The sequence below is a fragment of the Anneissia japonica genome, unplaced genomic scaffold, assembly GCF_011630105.1.
Source record: "Anneissia japonica isolate Jap-2015-1 unplaced genomic scaffold, ASM1163010v1 scaffold288008_len1385354_cov213, whole genome shotgun sequence".
Taxonomy (NCBI): Eukaryota; Metazoa; Echinodermata; class Crinoidea; order Comatulida; family Comatulidae; genus Anneissia; species Anneissia japonica.
In genome coordinates, this window is record NW_022720123.1 from 1,070,472 (window position 1) to 1,098,123 (window position 27,652).

Consider the following 27,652-nt stretch of genomic DNA (forward strand, 5'->3'; position numbering starts at 1 on the left):
TTGTTTTGTAAATTAAGACACACAATGGGGAAACTCTATCCCTTACATAATAATTCTTTGTTATTACCTTTAAATCCCTTCATAATTCTCACTGTACACATTAATGTTTGCTTCGGCTAAATCATATGATAAAATCAGAATTTTGTTCGCAGTACAAGGTTTATTCTTTTGTGTTTTTTAAATAAAAAAAATATATGAACGGGACATTTTTAACCCATTATATCTCCCATAGTTAACCTATAGATGATTAAAACACATGAGACCTTGTTGTATGAGCCTACCGTTTGTAACCTGGAGGTTAAGAATCGGTCACAGGTCACAATCTATTCGACGACACATGGTTACATTGGAATAGACATTTCAATAAAGGGATACTGAACGAGTTGACAGTGAATTTGACTGTGATTTTACAGGTACGTTGTCACTGATTTTCAATCAATTTTTACTAGAATTTCACTAATTTCTCCACAGAAGGATCTAATCACTATTAACAGCTTTACAATTATATCACAGATTCCTTAAGAAGATTCAATAAAAACAAGTGCATTTTGATATAAGAAGAAGTGCTGAGATAGTTTTGAACTGGATTTAGTCAGTCTTAAATTAATTTTTTGTTAATAACTTGATTTGAATAATTACAAAATAATTACTCTAGAAAATGGCTATCAAGTCATTCATTACAGTTAATAAGAAAAATTTTAAAAGCTGTTTGACTTGGGAAAATTTTGCATCCTTGACCAATGCATATTTACTAATACACTGGTTCTTAGTGACATTGCAACTCAGACTAAATCTTCTTCAAGAATATTCACTGATATAGTGTGGCATAGAGTATGTAGGGGTGCGCAGGGGGAACACGCCCTCCTTAAAAATGCTAGCGCCCCAGTCTCCCCCCAATCGAAAATGTCTGAAGCAAAAAAAATCAAGCTGAAGTAGTTAAAGATCACCACATATCCCTTTATTTTTGGGACCTAGCCTCTCCCCCTCCCTCACTTAATCATTGAGTCCCTCCAGCTCCACCTTTGTGCACCCCCCCCCCCCCCCTCACTTAATCATTGAGTCCCTCCAGCTCCACCTTTGTGCACCCCTCCCCCCCCCCTAAAAGACCTCTACACTGATAGTGAAAGTGTTGATATGTTAGTTTGAATACTCTGCAGTGGTCAGTATTGAATCAATATTTTCGCCTTTTATAAATGATGTTGTCAACACATTGATACAAAAACTTAGGAGCTAACTAGTCATAGAAATCACACAGGACAGCCAACCTTGAATCCGTCTTTCATCAAAAACATAAAACCATGATACTGATCAAAACGCATTCTCAGAAAAGGACTTCTGTTGAACTGGGAAATTGTAAAGTGACCTAAACAATTTACTTTGCAATGAACACCATCAGGAAGGTTCCGAGACACATCTAAGAATGACAGATAGGGTGGCTAAAACTTGATTTCATTCTAGTTGCAGTGTTCACTGAAAAGTCTAATCCACAATGTCAGCACGTGAAAGAACATTTGATTAGTATCATGTTACAAACATGATTACCAAAGTGAGCTAACGTAACTACGTATTTGTATCTTAGTATTATCGTAGGAAATTATCAATAAACAGAGCATATCCACAGCCCTGTTCAGACGACTCGGCCAAGGAAATTGTAGTGACTAGCCAATAAAAATCAACAAATCAATGTGTCCATTTTCCTAGAGGCGATCGGGGAGGCGATTCAATTAAAAACTAGAATGGAAACCACGCCATCTAGTTTAAATTGAGAGATCTAAAACCACTTTCTGAATACAGATTAATACATAATTGTATTAATTATTTATAAAAAAGATTTATGCATTTGGTCTGTTTTCTCATTTAGGACACTGAAATATATGAACAAAAAGCTAACTTGAATGTCAAAACATATTTTGTATACAGTAAATATTCGCTGAAATAACACCAATCTAACATAATAATTCATTTTTATATATTGTCAGTTGTTGTTTTGTAACTTTTGTACGGGTCGAACCTCTCCTACGCGGGAGTGTTCCTCTGTTATAAAAGAGAGAACCAAAAAATCTTATCTTATCTCATCTAACATAATATGTAGGCTAGCCTAACTGTGTAAAATGTGGTTTTACAACAGTTGTAAGCCAACCATCACAATCTCTACCACCATTTATTTTATTGATGCTTCATAGAAAACGTAAAAATTTAGGAATCTTAAATTATGGGGCTTATAGTATTCAAACAAACAAACTTAATAGACCTACCTACATACTGAACTTTTAAATGATGGATTTTTTGCCTTAAAAGCTCTTTAAATTGATAGATTGATTAAATTGGTCGACTGGTTAATTTCCTTCTAAGAAAAACATATCCACAGTATATTGATTCAATTAAGAAAGTATAAACAACTATTTAAAGATTACATGTTGTAAAAATAAAACAATTGTTAGTAGTACTATAAAATCCGCAAGTTGTCATTGATTGTTATTTGATTATCACACTTTAAAGACTTTTAACGGAGAAAGATGAAAATAATTTGAAATATCACCGCTAGCCCAATATTAACGACCCAGTGAGGATTGCGAAGATCTAATTCGGACAGCATACCAGAATCCTCTCCCTACAGGAATCAAAACCAAATCCAAAATGCTAATAAAACAATCTTTTATAATCTTGAAGGTGCCAAGGGTCGAGAAACCTTTAAGAGAGGAACTAAAATGTAAGCAACATCGACAGCTTGTAAATGAAGATTTATTCTGCATTTTACCCGCTGATAAAATTCACTGGCTCAAGAAAAAGTATCGCTGTCGGAGAGCCAGTTAGCAGTAATGAACCATGTCAAATGTCACATCTGTGAGAATTAGTTAAATTTGTAGCACCCTCAGGGAGGTGGGATTCGGTTTTTTTCATTGTTTATAATTGAAATTTGTGTTAGCTTTGTACTTTTAATAGTTTATTGAGGGTTTATTTTACATTGATTGAAAACTCTGGATGAATTTTAATTGTTGTCATATTTATTATAATCACATTTGAAATGAGCCATCTCTTATCTTTATTAAGCTTTAACATTCTAATTACTACATTTATGTAATTGTTCATTGCATGTAACAATAATAATCATCATTTTCTTTCATCCTAAATTAGTGTTAAAAATTTGCAATTTCTAGGCTGCAAAATTTGTTTTCTGTTCAATTATTAATAAATAATGGTTATAATAAAGTTTTAAACATTTATATAATGTACGGTAGGCCTATGCAATATAAACTTATGAAAATTTCAATTACTTCTAAAGGTACATTAACAGATGGAAATTTTAAAGAAGCAATAAACAACAATCCTTTACTTAACTAATGTTATATAATGAAGTTAAACATTTATATGTATGCAATGTAAATTCTTGAAATTTTTTTAAATAACTTACATCTAAAGATACACCAATAGATGGACATTCTTTTTAAAAAAGAAATAAATAACAATACGTTACTTAATTAATTTTGAATAGTGAAGTTAAACCTTTATACGTATGCAATGTAAATTCATGAACATTTTAAAATATCTGTTTAAAAAAAAATTCTATTTAAAAAGGTTTTACACAAAATTAAGTAACTTAACTAATTTTATATACAGTAATGAAGTTAAACCTTTATATCGTCGCTCACAAAAGCACGTCAAAGTACGCGCAGTTGTTGTTACGGACTTTTTGTGTGGTAAAGAATACAAAATTGCTTGACAACCAATACACGCTCGTTTTGACGCGCTACTGTGATTTCAGGAACTAACACAATCTACTTTGATTGTGTTAGTTCGTGATGTGATCGACGATATGTATGCAATGTAAATTCTTACATCTAAAACCGGGCACTTACTACGTAGTACGATGAATCTAACTCCGCTTCCTGTGAACGCCAGACGACGCAATGCCGTCTGCTGATTGTCGGTGGTATTCTAAACTGATCTTTGTAATTGTGTTGCATTCTTCATAGAATCACTTCGGCCGACGACCGTCATGCGAAGTGAGTGCCAGGCTTAAAAATGCATTAGCAGATGGAAAATTCTTTTTTAAAAAAGCTATAAAGAACAATAAGTTAAATAACTAATTACTTGCTAATTTAAATCAAGTTTCATATTAATTATTGTCTATTTTAAGTAAACATTATTTTTGCATTACATTTTGTATTTATAATCTCCATGTATCATTAATGGAGGTGTTTTGCCATACAAAAGTTACTAAAATACATTTTTTTAAATTTTAATTTAAATTTTTTTATGGAACATTTATTTTTCTAATCTGAATTTCACTTTTTTATCAGCCCAGAAAAAAAAAAACTAATTTCATTTATAGATGACAATGTAATAAATGAATGTAGTCTAATAAGAAAAATAATAAGAAAAAAAGAATCCTGATAATTTTGCTATGTTTCCCTTAAGGGTTAATCTCCAAAGGGTTGTAAACAATTAAAATTACAATTTTGAATGTAAGGTTTTTAATCTAAATTGCATATTGCCAATTTTACAACAATGATATTTCTTAATAAGTTTCCACATTAGATAGAATTTTTCAGACAAACAATCTTAACAAGAACGAGTACGTTGCTTGCTTTGCACCTTCCACTTTAAATCTTTCTTATTCATGGAATAAACAGTAGTATTTAAGTTAAAAGCCTTTTCCATCTTTAAGCATAGAATCACTTCTTAAAAGACATAAAACATCTAGCAATTTACTCTTCCGATTTGTGTGGCCTTCACCTACGCTTTTGGTGATGCCATGAAAGAACCATATCTTGCATTATCAATTATCGCAGAAACCGCTGTTTTTTCGGTTGTTAATCAGGAAAGGCCACATTCGGCCAATCACTCCCGTCATGTACTATCCCCGCATAACTTGAGTGTTTAAGTTAGAGCAGGTGGTTGCTACAACGACAGAAGTCCTAGAAAAAAAATCTGGGCTGGGGCAGTGGCCTTCGTAAGCACTTAGGTGTTAAATCAGTTAGCATTTTGTAGAAGACAAGTCAAGTCTATAGGGGGATCAGGCCTATTTCAGCTACACTTACTTGATTTATATTCCAGCAAATATCTTAGTTCTGACATCTGATACGGTTGTGCCTAATGATATTTGGACATGAACAAATTGATCTGTTTGAGTGTATACAAGCTCACATCATTTGCCATTATATTATATAAATGGCTTTGACTCAAACCTGATGGCTTATTGGAATAAGTTCTGTGTCACACTTTTGAACTTGAGTAACAAAGATCAAATATCTTATTAAACTTCATTAAAATAAAAATGCAATATCAACAAACATCTAATACATTAATTCAAATACAATTTGTTCATATTTTATTTATCAGAAATAATCTTAAATAAATTTTTTGGAAAAATATTCTACTAACTAAAAAATTAATTCATATGACTTTTTTAAGATTTTGGCTTACACACTGTCAAAATATCATTCTGTTTCTGTGAAATATATCTGGTATGGGAATATGTACATGTCAAAACAAGTTTTAAAGTGATGCTGTGTATTAGGGGCCAAACAAAAGCTATAATTTATAACAATACATTTTTTAAACATACCATAAACAATACAATTAAAGTTAATTATTTCTATTTAATTGTTGATAGGGGTGCAGTGTTATTATTTCACATAATAATAATAATAATAATAATAATAATAATAATAATAATAATAATAATAATAATAATAACAACAATAATAATAGTAATAATGATAATAACAATAATAATAATAATAACAATAATAATAATAATAATAATATTTAGATATCAATACAAATGCAAAGTATTGTTTGAAGGTTTGCATGGCGAAGTAATAACATATATGTTGAAGCTTGCGGTACACCACGTAGGTAGTTCTGAAAAGAACTGTTGTAGTTGAGAAAGACTTTCTCAACTACAACAGTTCTACCTACGTGGTGTACCGCAAGCTTCAACATATAATACAATTGCACTTATCAAAGAGTTTACTATATACCTATGTCACCCCCACAGAATACAGAAGCTTCCATTTCGATCTCTTTTCATATTTTCTTGTTTTATTTCTATACCTTTCGTTTCATATTGTTTGTGCTGGTACAAGAAACATTATGCATGAATTAAGTATTATATGATATACAGTAGAAAATGTTGGGTACTTCAGGCTATTAGTCAATGTTTTTGAGTACTGTTTCAACATTTGGCGCAAAGCTGACCCGCCCTAGTTGAAAGTTGTTAAGTATCACCCATATAATGTAATGTATATCCACTAAAAATTATATAAATATATTGATAAAGTCAAATACCATAGTGTAACCTATGTAAATGAAATCACATTTCATATTTAATTTAAAACAATAACATGTATTTATGAGGCATAATTATAAAGTTTATGTATTTTATGAGTTTCTTGAAAAGTGTCATCAATTTCATCAATATACAGTAAAAACAAACAAGAACAACAGATATTAAATAATAAAATAATGTATACTTAAATAAATGTATACAATAGAATAAAAAGGACCTCCAATAAATTCCCAAGGAGCTTGTAAATAGGAAGCCCATCAAACTAATATTTTTATTTTTTCTATAGGTCATTATTTAACTATACTGTAGGTCTTTAAAAATTATATATGTTCTAGATCAATTTATTACATAATATAATAATTTTGTTGTACATTCAAGATTTAGTACAGCTGTCACAATGATGCATAATATAATTACTAGTTATAGGCTTACTTGTTTCTCTGTTGAGTATGAATTATCGTTGAGATCTACGAAAACATAAACGTCTTAAAATATACTGACGTCTGAATAGGGTAAAATATAGATGTCATCGAATTCGAAGGACAGGTAAGTCTAGAGATAAACAAGGGCAGGTGATGTGAAAGATTTAAAGGAAAAAAGGAAGGTAGGATGATCAAAGGATATGTGTAAGGAAAACCACCATCTAAAGTATTTGTCAAAAAAAAAACACCATCTAAAAGGAAGTTATAACTTGCTTGATACTTGCTTGATGTTTTTGGGTCAGTTGTGAGCTTTATAGCTTATATGACCCATCTAAAACTTATTGACAATTCCACAAACTGTAGACGTTGGAGGCTTCCAATGAATACAAATGATTTTAGCCCACGAAAATGAATGATGATGATTGGTATTGTAATTGTAATGAAGTACCTAAAACAATTCTTGAAAAAAATACTTGTACAATAAGAAGCCCAATCCAATGTGAAGTTGTAAGGAGTCTGTCCTGGTACAGGCACAAGTTATTGTGGATTTATAGGAGATATACTACCCTAAATGAAGGGGTATGAAACAAGCTGGCTGGATGGACAGAGATAAATGGGATAGAAAGACTGGAGGCATGAAGAGGCAGATACATTAAGTGATAGATATCAAGTTAAACGAGCAGTAAATAAAAAGAGGACAGATAGTTAAGTGGGAAAAACTGACATAATAATTAGCGGTGTAGGAAGCAGACTTATTTGGAAATGACAGTGACTAATGAAGGTAAGCTAGCAACTTACATCAGTTAAAAAAATGTGGACCTACTTGGCCACCCAGCCTGCACATTAACTCCAGGGATGATGGTCAAGGGCCTTTCTTACTATCATCTGGTGTGCCACTTTTGATAGACTTGAAGCAGGTAAGCCAGTGAAGAGGGGATGAGGGGACAAGGGTAGGGGGTAAAGACACTACCTCTTCTATAAAACTAACATTATCATTTATAAGTTCTTTATAAATGTTAAAATGTTTATAGAGTATACGGTATATGTTTACGGCATGTTTCTTTTGTTAACTTCCTAATTAATAAAATACAATAAATTACACTCTATTATACATCAACATTACACCTGATAGATTTAAGCCACAGAAGAATTGAGCAACCATTGGCCATGTTTTCATTATCACGATTCATGACCTTATATCAGCTAGTCTTTCTTCATTGCCTTGCGGTTTCCCAAGTGGCCCCTTACGCTACTGAAACGCTGAATGCTGGAAACGTTTAATCACAGTAGATAAAATAGTGAACTTCGCTGTGATAATGAGTTGAACCTCTTATGCGTGAACAAAGGCACGGTTTTCGTGTGAGGGAGGTTAAAGTGCATAATTAGATAACGCTCAAGCAATTCGGTTGGACTGACATCAATACATTGTATGTAAAACTAATTATTAATAGTTTTAACTGATAATCACAAATTGTATAGTCAGCAGAAAGTAGAAATAATTAACTGAGTGAAATTAATAGAACTAAATGTGGCAAATGATGTCATATAAGTTTAGTTTTGTTTGATGTGTTAAGTTATTTTAGTTTGGTGTGTTTTTGTCCAGCATTCTTTGATTTAAACTATGCTACCGTATATTACCATTATTAGGCCTATTATAATTATAGCAATCACAGTCCTGTTAAATAAAACAATACCCTTCAGATGACCGTTTAAATGATACAATCTTTTCTGTGTCATGATATAGAAAGGAAGATTTTTTTTTTTTAACTAAGCTGTAATCATACATGCCATTGGTTGCTCATACCATTGAAAATAAATTTTTAAAAAACAAAGGTCCGCAAACAATTTAGAAAATAGTGTCTTTCGGAGCAAAGATGTTTTCATTTGTTTATACTGTACCATACTCTGACTGAATAACCAACGTAAGAGAGAATTTTTCAATATCCTATATTGTTTATCAGACTTGCAAATGTACTTTTATGTTATATGAAATAGGATGAATCAATTTGATTTGAAGCACAATGTTGCATTTCGTCAATATTACTTAATTTAGAAGATAAACACCATCCATGATCTTTCTGACCACAAATTCTTGTGAATTTTTTTTTTTTTGCTCATAAATTCTTTTCACCTAATTCTCACTGAAAAGCATGTATTGTTGAATGGACGAGAAATTCTCATTTAGGCACCTGTTACAAGTTCTTTCTCAAGATGCGAGAAACACGTAAAATTAAATTAAGTTCAAAGTATGGTTAGAATAAACTTAAGTCTTTTCCTCTGGAGGGGTACCTTTGTCTTGACCCCTGCCAGATCCAATTTCCCCCGCACCTACTTTCATCACTCCCATGCAGAAATCAATTGACATTTTGTCAGATTCGCGGAAACAGGATAAAAAAATCAAAAACATCTCTGACACATGAGACGATGTTTTGTGTAATTAATTGGACAAATATGGATGCCTTGTACAAGAATTATTATAATAAATGTATGGACACTTGTATAATTTTAAGTGTTACATAATGTGTACTCGTGAAAAAGGTCAAAACCTGTTTGTATAAGGTCAAGTTAGTATTGTTACTATTATTACTTAGTTTACTACGTTTGTATTAAAAAATCAATCAAACTGTAGTCACATATTATTTTTATCTTTTTGAAGATAAATTCTACTCGTTTCAAAATTAATAATAATATTTAAACTCACTCCTAAGTTTGAAAACAGCAGAATCTAATGAGGTATTTAGAGGGCTCATCACATGGACACACTGATTGTAATCACTTGTTGCATTTAACATTTAATTATGAAAGTGAAGAATTTTAAATTCTAATTCTGATAAATTCCAGTAATTAAATATCATACTGTGCTAAGTGGTAAAAACATTGGGTCAGTAGTTCAAAGCATAAGTAACATATTAAAATTAAATTGACAAATCATAGAAGAAAAAAAATGAAAAATAAATTATAATTAAATTGACAAAGCTCTTTTCACACTATCAAATTTTATGACAAATACATGTGATTTGCTTATATATGGGCATGGTATGACATCATCATTCCCTTATTTGGATGGTATGACATCATCAAGTCCATATAAGGCAATTTACACAAATTTGTCACATGGAATTTGATAGTGTGAACATGGATTAAGACAAAATATGAAATGTAGGAAAATGCATGTAATAAATAAAAACATTAAATATATATATTTATGATGACATTAATTAATATGTTTATTTATTAATATGTTTATTAACATTAATATTAATTAATTAATATCATTATTATTAACAGTAATAGTAAAATTAGTCATGTCGAATAATGTGCTTTTGACACTTTTCTAACAAAGGGTTTTAGTCTATACTAGACTATACATGGAGGTATTATACTGTACTATGGTCTGGACTACTGTATTATCTTGATCAGTCAAAACTTTTCAAGCTATAATAGAGACTATAGAGGGCGCTAATTTTCATCATAAAGCATTAATTTAGCTAAGTACTGTACATTATATTAACTTTTTTGTGTTAAAATCAGGCATCATGATGAATATTAGATTGCTTTTGTACTCAGATCATCTGATATGAGTTTGTAAGATACCATTATAATATTGTCAGAAAAGGAGTTCTGCATCAATTAACAATTGGGTGATTTTCTTACAAACACATCCTGAACTGGGGGAAGTCCTTACAGGCATAATTGGAGAAACATATGCACCCCTCCTTGTTGTATATGGCTGAGCCTACGATTTAAATTATTCAGGCTGGAACCCCATTGAGTGCTCCCGAGAGACATACTGTTACCCAGTCCTTCAAAACTAACAGGTAGTTGTAAATCTAGAACGTCGTCGCCATGACCATGCCTTCCCTTTGAACCCAAAATCGTCGGCCTGGTCATTTGCAGAAGCTGGTAGGTAGGCCTTCCACCCAGCTAACCTTCCTCCTCAAATGAGTCAGGACATGTCAAGCAGATGTCTTAATTGATGCAGCACAGCTGAGCACTCTTGGAAGAAAATGCGCAAAGTTATATAGGTCACATTATAAAATGTCAGTTTTTATCCCAACCGAAAAAAAATACAACTATTTTACGATGGAGCCCAGTTTAATATTACTTATTCCTAGAGTCAATCAATTTCTCTAGCTTGGTTTAAAAAAAAAGACGTATCAAATGTGTAATCAATTTCGTAAGCTTCTTTCAACAAAAGATACGTAGCAAATCCTTTCACAAGACAAAACATAAAAATGAGATGCTCTACATACTCATTATTTTTTTTATTTTTATTTATTTATTTATTTATTTATTTATTCGGTTTAAAACACTCAAAATGCAACAAAAGTTGAAAATTTTATTGAGTTTACATATAGAAATAAGCCTACCAAACAGAAAACACAAAACAAGCAAAATACATTACAATAGAAAAAAATGGCATTTGAATCACAAGTATTGTGAACAGTAGCCTACCCACATACTCCATTTCTAAAGGGCGTATACTTACATACACATTTCTATGTAATCATTTATTTATGTTGTATTGCACACAACAAAGAATGTTGCCTGTTGGGACTCTCGAGATTGCTCTTGAGTGTATGTTACTACAGTTATTCACGCGTTGTAGTTAGCGCAGGTAGTTGCGGCATATGTACCCTAATCACCAGGGAAATAAATAACTTTATCTCATTGCTGCAAAGAAATTACAATTTGATGAACTTCAAAAAAAAAAAAAAAAAAAAAAAAATACAAATCACATATCTACATTTTATAATAGGATCCCATGTTAAATACGTGTTTGGGAAAAATCTACCAAAAAAACAAAAAACAAAAACAAAGAAGAAAACCTTGTACGCTAAATCTATCAAAAGTTGATCGGTGGTTCAATGAAATATCATTTTTTTTTTTCTCTCCTCTATCTTTTCACATGTGTGCTAGTAGCAGTAACCTGTCAGGTCTTTTTAATGTAGCCATCCATTTAAATCCATGCATTCGGGCATCCATCCATCTATGCATCTATCTATCATCCATCCATCCATCAATATAATGGCAACAAATAGCATCTATCTAGCTTCTTTTACCGATCATTCAATGATATATATTGCATTGAATCTTACCATTAATTTCCACAATCGCTTACTTTGTCTTTTATTCTCACTCACTCACTTACTCATTCTTCTGCCTGCTCTCCTTATTCATTTGTACTACTCACACTTTCATCATTTGCTTGTCAATACCTCTTACGCTTTGTTCATGTTGATTGTATGAAATTACCCAGATCGTAAAAGCGAGACCCTGTGCGCGTACTTAATTGGCTGTGAGTCAGAGAAGAGGGTAAAAAATGCCTCATAAACTGGTCAGAACCCAAAGCTAGAGATGTACTAGAAGGTTACAACTAGCCGTAAAACATACGGCGATATCTCATTACAACACGGTGTTAATAACAAAATAATTAAAATAAAATCAATCAATCAGATCAGCACTTACGTAGCGCCTTTCCCGTAAAATTATGCTTCCCAAGGAAAACAATCCGATTAGACATTTTCTTCGTAAACCCTAACATGTTTCCATGGTCGGCAAAAATGTATTCCAGATGCCCTCATTAGATGCCAGCATGTTAGTTGGCGGCAAAAAATATCAAACGAACTGACCAATCGAACGGCAGCATGGAATGTTAATCGTAATCTAATTCTCCCTGGGTTTCTACCACCTCTGTGGAATTAATGAAGACGCGAATTGCAATGCACGGAGTGTGAAACCGCAAATTGTTAAAGACACCGATGACAATAAATGTCATGAAATCAAGCTTTATGTTGAGTACAATTAGATTTGCGAAAACTAAATGTGCACTGGCAACAGTAGCCGTATTATATTATACATAAAACTAAAAAATTCAAATTTAAAGTAATATAATATTAATATTAAACAGGATGTAAGTATGTAACTTTTTCAAAATTTGGTTACAAAACGTATGCAGGAAGTGGATATATTTGTATGATTACCAACTTATCTAAATTTTCTAGAAACTGCCAAAATGTCTCTAAAAAATAATTCAGATAAATCTGAAAAATCAAAAAACTTCCAGCGACATAGAGGGAAGGGGTGCAACATAATTTGGGACTGGAATTATACATGATAGGATGACCATGTTACTTCTATTGTGCCTTACCGTTCAACCATCTATCATGGAACTTCGTGCAGAGTATACAAGTTTTCCTTTAATGTGTTAACCATATCTGTTTGCACAAAACATTTTAGGCCTTCAAAACCAGTTGTCCCTTTAATGAAATTATGATATCAAATTATTAAATATGAGTTAGGAACTAGAGTTAGCATTAACTAACACCTGGCAATATTTTGGTCTCAAGGTGGAATATTTCTAATAAAACTATCAAGTAACTTAATATCAATGAATTATGGATAACATTTTACTTTTGACAAAGTGCGTATGTGGACCAGAATAGCTATAGAATAAACCATGGTACGACACAAGGGCCAAGTACAAACAACAATTAAAGTTTAAGTTCAGCAACAGTATAATTTTGGTATTTTCTACTTTTTCCACTATACCATCTGGAGTTAATTAATAATTTAATGGTTTCTTAATCTTTCTTATTAAAAAATTGCAATTTTAAAAAATTATCGTTCGTGTTACACACGACTCATTTTCTTGAAAATTTTAACAACGCAGATTGTATTTTTTAAATTGTTTACCTAACATTGGTAAAATAAACAATTTGAGAACACCTTGAATCCGAGAAGGTCCAAAGACTATCAGATTTGTTTGCCATTAATGGATTCTTTTGCTGTTTTCTTCTAACATTCAGTAATGAAATACGCTTTAATTGGCGTCAAAGTGATTCATGTGTCCTCGACAGCCGCTTGGATGCAAAACAGGTTTTATGAGTTGACGTTTTGGTATGGTCAATAAATTTTAAAATGTTAGTCCAGGGGACCGAAAAGCCATTTGGTCATGAGGTGATTTAATACGCTAAACCTACATAAAAGGCTTGATGGACGCAAGTTCGTTCTTGTCACAAATCTCCGCCAATCGTATGTAGGACGCATGCCAAGTAAAGTCCTACATACTGGTCAGATCTATGTGGTAAACGGCGAATACTAATTTCCTATCAAAATGGAAAATTATGTTTGGACAGCCGTCCTCAATATGGTTATACGTGTATGAGATAAGCGAATTACTCAGTCAAAACAACGAAGACAAAATACGTATCCATACCGGGCCACTCTTAACACTAAATTAAGTTGTTAAACTTATCCATCTTTTTAAATTTTGTTTGTTAGTCATTCACGGTGCTTGTCAGTTTTACTGTGAGTGAAAGCACAGACTTTAGCATGGGTTTTGGACACTTCAGTTCTCATACGCTTCACTTTCGCTAACTAGGCACGTAACATCTTCCGTTTCATGATCACTTGCTTGGGACAAAAATAAGTTGCTACGCACAAATGAACATCTTGGCAGTGTCACATCTGTGTAAAGACATGAATCAAAAGCGTACATTTGTAAAATGTGACTATCAAATATCGTATTTGTGAGTTAAATTATACAATAACAACCTGGTTCTTTATTTGAATATTTTTTATAGGGTAACCTAAAATCAAATCATTTTAAATCGCAAAGACCCACAAGTAGCATGCTTGAAATTCAAAAGTAGATCTTAGATTTCAAGTTGTGCAAAAATATGTTATCATAGTTGACCGCATACGTACATATTTACACGCATTTGATCATAAATTTGCTTGTATACAACAGGATCTGAAATTTGAATCCATAAAAACTTTTTTTATATAATAACTTCATTGTTGAACCCAAATATAAACTTTAGTCAAGGCAATGTATTTTCCTTGGAATAGCTTTATAGGCACAATATCGAGGTACTATACAGTAGCTATTAGGTTTTTAAGGCTAGGTCAACCACCTAATATTTAACTCATAAAAAAGCCATAGTACAAAATGTACGTAATATGTGTTAATTATATTTACTGCAGTTACTAATAGGTGAGTGAATGTTTTGTTAGGAGGTTGATGGATGGCACGGTAACACGGTCCAGTTATTATCTTCTCGCTTGTGGAGGTAATAGTCGTGCATGATTCAATAATGAAAAACATACCCCAACAAATCCAAATATATCTAAGGTTACATGAAGGATTTAAAACAGGCTGACCAGTTCCAAATTCCATTGCAAGACACGCAAACTTCCCATGAATCAATTGCTGCGTCTATATTGACTGACGAAAAATGTTCTTTGTCTGAAATGATACGATTTGACAAGCGAGATATTACCGGGGCGTTTCATGTCAAAAACAACTTGACGGCGTGTAGATTTAGAGCCCCATTTTCAGCCTGTGAGCCCTTGAAGCCTTCGTTACCAATAACGCATTCAAGGCTGAAAAAGGTCAGTGCCATTGTGTGGCTGCCATGTCGAGTTAACTTTGAACAGGACTCTACGAAATCATGATGGACATTATACTGTATGCTCATCCTTGATCTTTAGTACCGTTTATCGTAACTCAATGCTTTTGTATTTAAAGGCCTTAACCCTTAAAGTGTTCTACCCGGTCTTAACAAAGGCGATCAACTCCATACCAATTTTTCTATTGTTAACTAGGTGATTCAAGGCTTAACAACCCTCATCAACTTTCCACTCACGCACACTCAATTTTTCCAAAAACTTTCTCCTGAATCTAATTATAATTCCAAATGTACATCAACTCCAACCTGGGCAGGACATAAATAATGATTTCATGATTTATGATGTCAGAAGTGGACATAACGAAGACGTGGAGACTGGAGGCAGAATTCAGTGAATGGCTATCAAGTTAAAAATACCAAGGTTCGACCCCTTTGCCCCCAACATTTTTAAAAATTTACTGGGATTACTCCCAAGTTTGATAACATTTATAGTCAAGTCGATTGTCAGTGGTAATCCCATAATTGGGTTGACATGAGCGCCTTTTTGACGAGGACAAGTTTTGACTCTTTCATCCGCGTGACAGCCGGCGGATATGGAGTTGGCAAATGGACTGCGTGACCTGCAGTGGGACAGAGAAATATTCAAATTAGGCCCTCAGAAAAAGAGGCCTGATGATGTATAAAATTGAGTGAATGTTCAAAAATGTTAACTGATGACAGTGACATGAGGCAACAACACCACTCATTTTAACAATTGATTTATTTATATCAAAATTCATAATTATGAATTTATAATACGATATGTCTTTTTTACTGTACCTTTTGTAAATTTTAAATTTTTACTGTGTTTATTTGTATTTTTGGTATTCAGCTATGATATAAATTTTTTTATTAATATAATCCATATAATTATTAATAATTTATATGTTTATATGAACTATATTTATATGATATTTTACCTTATTTTTATCAGATTTTAACTAGTATTAATGATTAGATAATAATCATATTAAAAGTTTCCATATTATAAAGTATAATAAAAAAATAAAATAAATAAAAAAATAAAATATATAAAATTTACTGTTTCATCATTAAAAAAATAAAGCCTTTATTCTCACCCTACAATTAAGCTTGTATTGTGAAAAGTTTATTGCTACAATTTCGTCAAAATATTTTTTTCATATTCCAACATCCACTTTGTACAAGTGGCACATAACAATACAGTACGTGGCTGAAAGCAAGCGTAAAGCCTTGTACTGACTAGCAAATTTTAGTTAACAAAAAACTATTGTATGCCCATATATAGTCAAGATGTGCCTATATATAGTAATGATGTGATGTCATCATGACCATATTTAGGCATGTCACATGTTTTTGTCTAATAAAATTTGATAGTCAGGACAAGGCTTTAGGCTATAGAATAGGTTTAGAGAAATTTAGCAGACAACAAAAAGATTTTATAGTACTGCCTCATTAGAATCCAGATATTTATCACACATTCCCACAAAATATGTTGTTTACCTTAACGACGTATGTCGCCCGTTGATTTGATAGTCACTTTAAATAACATGGGTTTTTTTCATGACTTTATAAAATTAGAAATAAATTTGAGGGTAATTTTGTTTCTTTTTTTTCTCCACCTGCACATCGCATCAAAAGACGCTGGCTGTAGATTTAATTGACAAAGATATTACATATGCCATTTAGACGATGACATCCATTCATTTTATATAAACTGTTAAACATATGTTTGCAGTTAGGTTTCTTAAACTTTAAATGTTGTAACCACTAAACAAGGTGAAACAAGACAATTTAGCTATGTACACCAATAAGGTACTGAATCAAGGACGGGTCAAGCTGAATTTACACAACCTACAGCCCATCATTCTCATCAAGGAAAATCTTAGCAGGGGTGAGAGACAATTTGTCAAAGTAATTTCCTCTTAAAGACTATCGACTAATGCTTTCCTAAACCTTTGAGAATGAATGTATCGCTAACTCTAGTCTGTGAGCCTTACGCCCTTTAACCCTTAGGTCAATTAAAACTAATATCTGCTCTCAAAGGCTGTGACATCAATAAAGAAGTAAACTAAAACTGCACCCAATTAAAATCAGAATCCCAAACCCAAATGATTAACAGTAAGGATGAATGCAAACTATCTCCACAAAATCACCATCAATTTTAAACTTTAAGTAGTTTTATAGGACAAGTCTGGTAATCTTTACTTTATTCAAACAAAATTAAGCTTTTAATATAAATAAAGGCTGTCCCACGAAAACAAATTCAAGGGAGAAGGGGTGATACTAGCAAATCCAACCTATACACATTTCAATGTGATTGTCATGCCTTTTTCACAATCCTAAAAGATTGATTAACACTCCCCGGGGCACAGATGATTTGGTACTAGTGCGGGCGGCTTTGTGTTCAAGAGTTGAATGCGCAATACGACGGGCTAATTTGCAAATGTTCTTTCTGGTATTGTAAATGTATATTCTCTTTATAGAAAGATGGTTATTTAAAGAATCGATGTGCACGTTAAAAATTGCAAAATAAAGTGAATATGATACTTTTCGCAAAAAGTAATTTGCATATGCAAATTTTTGGTTAATAAATGGATTCTGTAAATGGTTATAAAGGGTTTGGATTGATGGATTTCTATCCTTTGATTTCTTAATGGTGTTATCTAGGTGCAAGTTCAAATAGATTGATACAAGTTGACAACTCATTGATTTCTCTCTACTGACATTTGTTAAGAAATAATGCTATTTCCAACACAAGCACAACTAGTCTTAAGAATCACATTTTCCAGTTTAAAAGAAAACCTATGCTTAAAAAGCGGCCAAAGTACTGGCTCATATAATGATGATGATAGTCATATGAATGATAATAATGAGCATGAAATTTATTGTATTACTATAATGATGATGATGATAATTTTGATAATGATGATGGTAATTAAGGATGATGATGCTATTAATAATGACAGCTAAATGATAATAAAATTTATGATGACTAGAATAATGATGATGATGACAATAACAATGACAATGATGATGATGAAGATGATGACGATGATGATGTTATGATGACAATGATACATGATGAGGATGATGATGATGACAATAACGATGATGATGATGGTCTGCCTAATGGTGATGGTGGTGATCATGATGATGAAGATTATGATGATGATGAAAATTATGATAATGATATTGGAACTATATTACAGAGTGAACACTCCTACAACCACCAATGGTGGTGGCAGCAATAAGTATAATGATGTGATTATGATGAATTGATCATACAGTAGGAGGCTTTAATGAAGAAAATTTGTTGATAAAATGAAATAATACTGGTAGTGCTAATGCATATTATTATTATTATTATTAATTTATATTATTATTATTATTATTATTATTAAGAATACATACCTTCATCAACATTTGACCATTTCATACATGTGTTTTTGATATACAGTAATCTTTCTATGTTGTGTAGTTATCACAAAGTTACATGAGTACTTAAAAGTCGAATAAAAGTTCTGTTCTAATGACATATTACATATTAACGTAATAATAATGACATATTTCATATTACACAAAACAGAAAAAATATTTTAAAATAATTACAAAAAGTGGACGGACGAAACATATTAAAATAATTATGAAAATTAATTTAATTATAATAAGACATGCGGCATTTATTTTATTATACTTAATGATGATACAATGACTGCTTCATATGAATATACACGTATAGGCTGCGGATTTGTTAATGCATAAATAAAATATGATACGATTAAACGGTTGCTAGGCATATGTCATTCGCAGTCAACGTATCATCGACAAAGTGTCCCTCAAAAACGAGCAGAGGGCCTCTGCGTGTTAATGATTCATACGCTTGTTTTACTATTACACATGCCAAACATGGAACACTTGTGTACTATGTATATCAGCGATATTATGATAAGAAATTTTCGATGAACGTTATATTACAATCAAAATGACCTACAAACAGAAGATCACAATATGTTCCAACAATCTACGGGCGAAAAAAAAACCTGATCATGTTACATGTATTTTAATCTGATATGAAATTAAATTGAGGAAGTAATTAAAATCATGACCCTGGTTTAATAATATTGTCGCATTATTTTAGTTTCTTTCAGAAAAGGTAACCGATATGATACGTTATTAAAAAGTTTTCTAGAACTCTTACCGTAGGACAACCCTGTGTACGTGAATTCTGAAGGTATTCTCTAAAATCATATACCATAAAAAAAATATGTTAACGACAATACACAGCAAGGACAACAAAAAATACCACAAAAATTAAGCCAAGCTACGTGATCACTAACTCTGTTAGTTTTTATGGTTGAATATTTCTTGTATATTTTTAAAAATGGTTAATAAATTCAGAAAATTGCCTTAATTTTTTTTACTGCAGAAGGCTATGTCTATAAATGACTGCTACGTGATGTATGTGATCTGTGGCCTATGCAAGTGTAATGGACAAGACTCTACTCAGCTCATGAAAACAACATCCGAACTGTCGGAAACAAGAACATGTTAACGGTACTTCTACAAAAGACAAGGAATCACCAGAAGGGGTTTAGTTGACAATTTGGGTAAAGATCTTTTAAGATAAATTCAACGATGTTAAATCGTTTTAACAATTTATTTCTAAAGACAGTGAATATTGAATAGTTGTCAGATCTATAAAATGTTTGTAAAGCTGTCATTTAAAATATGGCAGAAAACATTAATATATATTCTTTTTAACTAGATACAACCTGTGATCATATAAAGGAAAAAGACATAATTAATGATAAATAACAAAATTAGAATTATTACATGAAATTTTGAAGATGAATGGAATGAGGAAGATGATAAATAATATCATTTAAATTCTCCTTTTACATATTTTTTGTTTAAGATTCAAAATGTTATATCATACGCCTCAGTCACGGTTATGGCATCCTTGAAATATTTAAAAATTATATTATATTTCGATGATACACATCACTTGTCCCTGAGTGAAAATTGAAACGGTAAATTACGCAGTGGACAACTATGCGAGAAAGTGGATGTATTTCATTCTGCAGTTATTATGCTTTTCCGGTGTGTTGCCACCTCCTCACTTTTGAGTCACATTCAGTTCTCATCACCACAAGACGATTCTGGGCAGCACTCACATGGAACACACCCTCCTCGCTTAAGGAACATCATACACATGCTACGAGAATGTGTTAATCTTATTACATTATTTTCTAAAATTAATTAATTACATTAAAATGGCATACTCGATAAATTGAACTTATATTAAACATACATTAATGTAAGGCAAACTTACCGAGCTGGACTGCAACCATTTCGCATAACTTAATAGATCAACCAGATGGATGTATTTGTTACGCACCATATTGACAAGCTACTGCGAACAGATAAATTTATTATTATTGTACTAGTTTTGGTTTTCATGGCTTACATTTTGCATTTAATAAAACAAAAATCCATATAAATTTAATCTATATTTAAATTGGTACTATTTAAGTAACACATTTGTATTAATTTTGAATGACAAAAATAAACCTTTATTGTAGAATGAACAAAATTCAACAAAATTTAGGAAATGCTGATTGTAAACTTTATGTATTTGAGTACCACTCATTAAACATTGTTAGTTTTATACAAATATACTTTGTTCTAATTACTTTAAGAACTTGAATCAAATATATTAATCTAAGTACATTGAGATATTAAATAAAATACTTTTTTCTTTATCATTAGGCATAAATCAGGATGGAGGGTGCAACCAATAAGTCCAAGTATTACCACCCAATACATGTTTTTAAGATCTGAGCTAATGGCTTTTATTTTTAGTTGTAAGTTTGCAAAAACAACTTTTTTTACCATTTATTTTTCATTTCACTTACAGAAAAGAAAATTGAACACCTAAACACGAATGTTTTAAAGGACATAAATTTCTTATCCCCAAAACAACATTGGAAACTGCAGTAGCATGATTCTATTTTAAGTGATATTTTCAGTGAGGTGCTGTCTACTTTATATCGCAAATATACAACTATAAGTTTGTGTTTCCTATATTACTGTATTATATTTTTTCTTTCATTCTGTTTCTTAATTCTTTAAGAATTAACGTTGAAAAGTTTGAACCACCGGCTACTGTGGTATATTCAGCCAAGCACATCAATCAACCTACCGTACAACTCATTTTTATGTTAACATTCTCGACTTTGGATTGACATTCTAAGAAGTTAATCGCATTAACTTAACGCTTACTGTGAAATAAACTTGTCATCTATAAATTTCAACGACACTTAGTTAATTGGATAAATACAGCACTTGGGGAACTAACGGCGTGCCGGTCTTGTCTGGTTTCGTTCGCTGAGAACAATTCAAGCCAGACTGTGTTGGCCTCTTAGATTTAACTTTCATAAAATCATAAATAGCCTAATTATTTTATTTATTATAATGTGTAGTGGGGTAAAAAAGTACCTCTAATAAAATACCTAACAGATCATACAAACAAACAAAAAACAAGTGAAGATATAAACTACTATTATAAAAGAGTATCTTTTGTATTGAAAAGTACTTCTTAGAAGAAAGAACGAATAAATATACAATAATGGTTAAGGATTGGACACTGTTAAACCTTCTATTGTTTTTATGCAGAGGAACAGAAAAAGAAAAAATACATGAAAACCTAACAAAAACAGAATAGGTGTCTAATATAATTCCCACATTATTATAAAATTTAACACAAGGGATTTTTTTTAATTTGAAATAACAACTATGTTCTGAAAACGGAAGTTTTTAATGTTTACAAATCAAGATGTCTATATAAATATATATATACATATATATATCAACAATGAAAAAAAATATATATATATATATCAACAATATATATTATTTTAACAATCTTTAAAGCTAAGCTTATGTCACCTCTGCGACTGGCATAAAAAAAGACCTCAACTAGTTGCTGCTAGCGGTCAAGTTGCCGTCTACTTGCGACCACACAACTTCATCCAACTAGTTAGAACTAGTTGCGTAGAGGGCTTACGCCACTTTTGACTATAGATTGTCTACAACCAGAAGCCATACAACGCTACCATTACTGAATACAACGTTAGCGAGCGCAGTACGCGCACAGTTATCTATCTAGACTTACAAAGCTTATACTCTCACATGACCATTTAATCGCTCGTCAGTTTACTTTTTTGCAAAAAAAATAGAACACAGGCAACTGAAAGTAACTGGCGATTTTCAGTTGCTCCCGATGGCAAGGATCGCTCACAGTTGCTACCTAGCTTCCAAAGGTCAGTTGAGGTCAGTTAAAGTCGCAACATAAGCTTAGCTTAAAGGGCAATTACCATAGATTACGGTAAATTTCAACACTTGTTTAAGTTTTGTTTGGTGCCTATAATATATCTTTGTTGTTAAACTAGAATGTATAAATCTAAATTTTTGTATAAATATTTATAGCATTTTCATAGATAGTTATACATATTATCATCTGTATAACAACAGTTTATTTGATGCATTAAATTCCATTTGCACAATTGCAACTTCATCATTTTACACTCCACATAATATTCCTATCTGAGATTGAACGCGAATTTGTACGAGGTGGTATTCAATAAGTTTTGTGGCTTATGTACAAAATGTTAAACAAACATTTTTACTATTTTACTATCACACCATGTTGGGCTTGAGTGGGTCTTGATGCAATATGGCCCATGAGCATGTCTAAAGCTCCATGTGTAGTCCCAAATCACCACCAGAAGGACCTCACTGGAAATAAATGCTCAGCTTTTAAAATAAATCCAATTTAATCTTCTAGGTTTGTTTACATATATGCATCTCCTTCTCTTTATTGTAATACAAATCATTTATATATTTTTCTTCTTTATCTATCCCAATATTACATATTTTTTGTAATCAAACATTTCTACATAATCGTAGACATAGATAATAACGAGTGTTTGTGTGCCTAGCCTATCACATTCCTTCAATATACACTTTAAAGTATAATCATGAACACTGTTTATACTTTAGGCTGAGATCATACTAATAACATGTTATCATCATCAAAATATTGATATCGTTATTACTTGTTATATCACATTGCTATTATCATATTACAAATATTATTAATCATAATCTCATGCACACCAATTTGAATGCGTTTGAGGCTTAGTCATTTAATAAACAATAACAGTATCTTTTACTCTAGTTATCGTCACAACAAAAAATTGGGTTGTGAGAAAAAAGAACTTGTCCGAAGATTGAAAAGCGAGCAGCTTAACCAAGCTGTAGCTCCAAATCTAACATTGTAACATTATATTGTCCTTTTATATATTTATTAGTCATAAATATGGCATGAGTAGAATTTTTATAGGACACTAGAAATCAAATTGATTGATTGATTATGCATATATGGGCAAGATGATGTCAGATCACACCCATATATGAGCAAATCAAAGGTATTTATCACATAAAATTAATAGTGTGGACAACTTTCAGATAAAATGTTGATTACCAATTGTTACCAAAAGTTAGTAACATAATTGGAAACGTAAGTCTTTACTTCTGGGATTTGATTCTTTCCTTATCATTGTTATATATACTGTAGTAGCTTATGGTCTGTGTTTATGGCATCTCTTGTTAAACTAGCCAACTATAATGATTATCCCTACCAAACTAGTCGATATAATAGGCATACATTTTTTGATTTGATGAACTCCTATAACATTATGCGTATTATTATTACTTTATTACACATACTGCGCTCATAATGTTACTGCTTATTTCAACCCGGGTTCAAGGTTTGAAAAGAATTACCACTACTGAAGGTGAAAACCAAAATTGAGTGAACTGCAGCCTACGACAAAAAAAAAATATGATCAACTTGCCATTTAATCACATACACTAAAATCTGACGTACGACAAGCGAACCACCTAAAAACGAAAGATACATTAAGCACGTACATGTGCGTACGACAGAGACCGATGTTTTTGAATTGCACAAACGTTCGTCCTATAGCCTTCGCAAAAAACAGTAACAAACAGCGACAAACACATCAATTGAACATTAGCGCAGTTCACTATCACTATTCCCTTATAACATCATTTCAGATACAAGCCTGAGCCATGTTGTATTAAACACACTTAATGCGCATTTGTTTAATAATTTCGGCGGGAAAACAAGAATATATGTTGACCGGGGAGGGTTCAACGACATATGTAATGTAACCACAAGAGAGCCGTACTACATCGCCAACAGATTCTGCGGTTATTAAATTCGTTCTTGTTTTCTATCATACATCGTCATAATATGTTTGGGAAGCATTTAAGTTGTTAACATATTATTCACGTGGCGAGAAGAAGCCTAACAGACCACAAGATGTATCTTTTTTATCTTTAACCTTGCTTCAATGTAGGCCTACATGTATACCATGCTGAATTTCCATCATTCAAGAACCACAATTTATCACAATTGCTCCGTACTAAACAAATTATACTTGCGTTAAGGTTGCATTTATACTTCACTGCAATTGTATTAACAGTATCTATAGCCATTTTCTTTGCTCATTAGAGGTAATAATGATGTGGGGACACAAATGATCAGCTTTACGATAGATGGATCACCCTCTCTATATTTAAATAACTAAATAAATAAATTGCACACACACATAAGTAATAATAGTTTCCGATGCATATTGTGGTATATAAATATTAATCAAATCTATTTAATTAGATGATATAAAAATAATTTACCGTAATAGGAGCCAATAAAAAAAAAAGAATGTCACAGGCTAAATGGTACCTCTACCAGGTGTACTAATTTAAGCTTTTCTTTCTTGATTATGCTCATGGGTTGTTGATTTTCCCATAACTGAAACAATTATATGACTCTTAATTTACTATATGGCATGGAAGAGAGGAGGGAAGAACTTAAGAATAAATATACACTGAATATAGTTAATGTCAGCATTAATGTCAGATTCTGAAAGTGGGGGATGTATACATAATAAACATAACAATAACTTATTTAAAACATTGAAAAACTTTGAAGAGTGTTTACATACCAGGTTGTATGCTATATGGGACCAAAAATGAAAAAAGTAAACCAACAATGCTGTATGCGAACTAAAAATAGGTTTACATAAGATCTATTTGGCTTTACCCCTTTCTGCTATAAACATTACCTTTTATCAGCACCATCTTGCTCTGTGACCGAAATTGAACTTACTGGGAAAATTTTATCATGACCAAAAATGATATAAATTATGACCTTTAAAAAGTGCAGTACACTTTGGATTCATTTTCCCGCCAACTGATTGGGTTTACATAGAGGTTAAAAATATTATATAAGAAGACAAGCAATAACAAATAAAACTTGCATAATCATTTAACACCATGTTATCTTGAATGCTGCAAAGTATCGCAGTTATGCGAAAAACAAGGGAAAAAAATTGCTTAAATTTTTTTTAAATTCTGTTAATATTTTTAGAGTGTAAAAACAATCTGGGCCTTAAACACAACAAAAACATAACAGATTTATTATACTGTTTAAAATAAAATATATAAATGCCACCATTTTTATTTAAAAAAAACCAGAAAGGATATAATTCCACATGGAATCCGTGGACATTATTACGATAATCTGCCTAGAATTTGTGGTCACGTTTGAAAATGCTGGTTCATATGATGCCTATCACGATGATGCTAAGAATTGATTAGCATAAATATGGGTGAGTCTAAGGTCGTTAAATCTGACATGTCAAATACACACAAAAAATGACTGTTAACTGGCGTTCACTGAAACATGACAACACAACGAATCTGGAAAATAGATGGACGTGCAACGGCGGTAGCCATCTTAGAAATCACTAGCTCATGCTACATGTGCAAGAAACCTGCGATTTTTATACAAGATGCGGTCTTGTTTCACGATTATACTTCTTTAAATATTGATATTTTTTTGTGTATGAATATAGTTGAATTATTTTTTATAATCTATTATGAAATAAAGGTTTATATATAATGTGCAATAATATTGCGTACGATTACAATATACATACAAACGAAGATGAAGGAAACCTGCAAATTTACTTTGTTTAGATCTTCACCTTGTTCTCACTGTCTCCATTGTGTGACCATGTCCCATTGTGTGACCATGTCAAAATATAGGCCTGTCTCTGTAAACCTATAATAAAAGAGAAAGAATTTCTAGTCATTACGAAATGTAATTAACAAAAGTTGGTTAAATGTAGGGCAAAGGTGGCTAAGTTTGAAAATCCCCTTACTAAGTATTCAAGTTGTAACATTATAGTAAATTCACCAAATGTCTTTAACAGAATAATCTCGTGACAGATTTTCTCTGAACAAGCCTGTTAATGTGAAAGCCATACAGTATATAAAGAAGTTTTTTTGACTTTCAGAGCAGAAATTTGTTGTTTCAGGTAATACAATATATAGTCTTCGCAATAATTTAAAGGATGTATTTAAAATTGTTGACAGGACTGATGTATATGATGATATCACGTAAATACATGCGAATAAAGAAAATAAATGTATCATAATAATATCCGTACCTTTAACGATCAATGCAAACAAATAAATAAGTATTTTATCTTCCAAGAAACTTGATTTTCTACCAATATTAAGTGGAGATATTGAAAATCGCAGTATACTAAGAATACCACACACGTAGCCTTCACATTTTAAAAAATGCTAATGAGATACACAGCGATTGACGAACGTACATGTGTCAGTCTTCATAAAATCACTATACCTTGATAAAGATTAAAAGACCTTCGTGTCAAATGCTCATGTCAAACGTATGTTGTATTTTGAAACATCAGGCAATGGTATACAGGAATACCAATCCAAACTACAATCCTCCTTATTTAATAGTAATTGAAGAAGGGGATAAGGGATTAAGAACTAAATGTATACCATTGTATTCATTGCCTACTCTCTCTCTCTCCTCACCCCCAACCTTTTTTTAAAATCTAGTTATCAATCAATTTTAACTTTCATATTGAATATTGTTTAATGATAAACTTGACCTACAAAATATTTTCAGCACAAAATTGATATTTTATGTTTAATGAATTATTTGTTCTCCTTCATTTTTTCCTTCCCCTTCCAATATTTTCCCTTCCCATTTCAATATTTTCCCTTTCAATATTCAATATATATTCAATATTATACCATTGCAAACAAATTTAGATTCTATAACCCCATCCCCCCACCAAAAAAATAATTTAAATAAATAAATTAAAATAAAAAAATACAAAAAGATGTCTGGGACAAAATAATTGGTATACAAAATTTTGTTTATTCGGTGAAACATTTTGGGCCTATTTGCTTTGGTAATACAAATAGCAGATATTTTTTCTAAGGCTTATTTAAGTATGTAGTACTACTGTATGTATACACATCTAGATGTGTATAAGAGACAGGGTGAGTCTAAGGTCGTTAAATCT

The 27,652-nt window shown here is 31.7% G+C and overlaps 2 long non-coding RNA genes across 3 annotated transcripts in view; one reads left to right on the forward strand and one right to left on the reverse strand.

Annotated features, from left to right (window-relative positions):
- LOC117111190 overlaps positions 1–27,652 on the reverse strand; it is a 116,464-nt gene that overhangs the window by 31,865 nt on the left and 56,947 nt on the right. Inside the window, exons 7-9 of the long non-coding RNA XR_004445835.1 lie at positions 26,274–26,367; positions 20,485–20,565; positions 3,858–4,059 (exon numbers count right to left, since the gene is read on the reverse strand). This is a non-coding gene — a long non-coding RNA (uncharacterized LOC117111190). The remainder of the gene's footprint in view (positions 1–3,857; positions 4,060–20,484; positions 20,566–26,273; positions 26,368–27,652) is intronic.
- LOC117111191 lies at positions 279–26,120 on the forward strand. Of its 2 annotated transcripts, none has more exons than XR_004445837.1 (4): positions 279–413; positions 19,291–19,383; positions 19,579–21,016; positions 25,779–26,120. It is a non-coding gene; the product is annotated as an uncharacterized LOC117111191 (long non-coding RNA). The 2 variants fall into 2 exon arrangements; XR_004445838.1 differs by lacking the exon at positions 25,779–26,120 and adding an exon at positions 21,070–22,164 and having other exon boundaries at positions 19,579–19,759.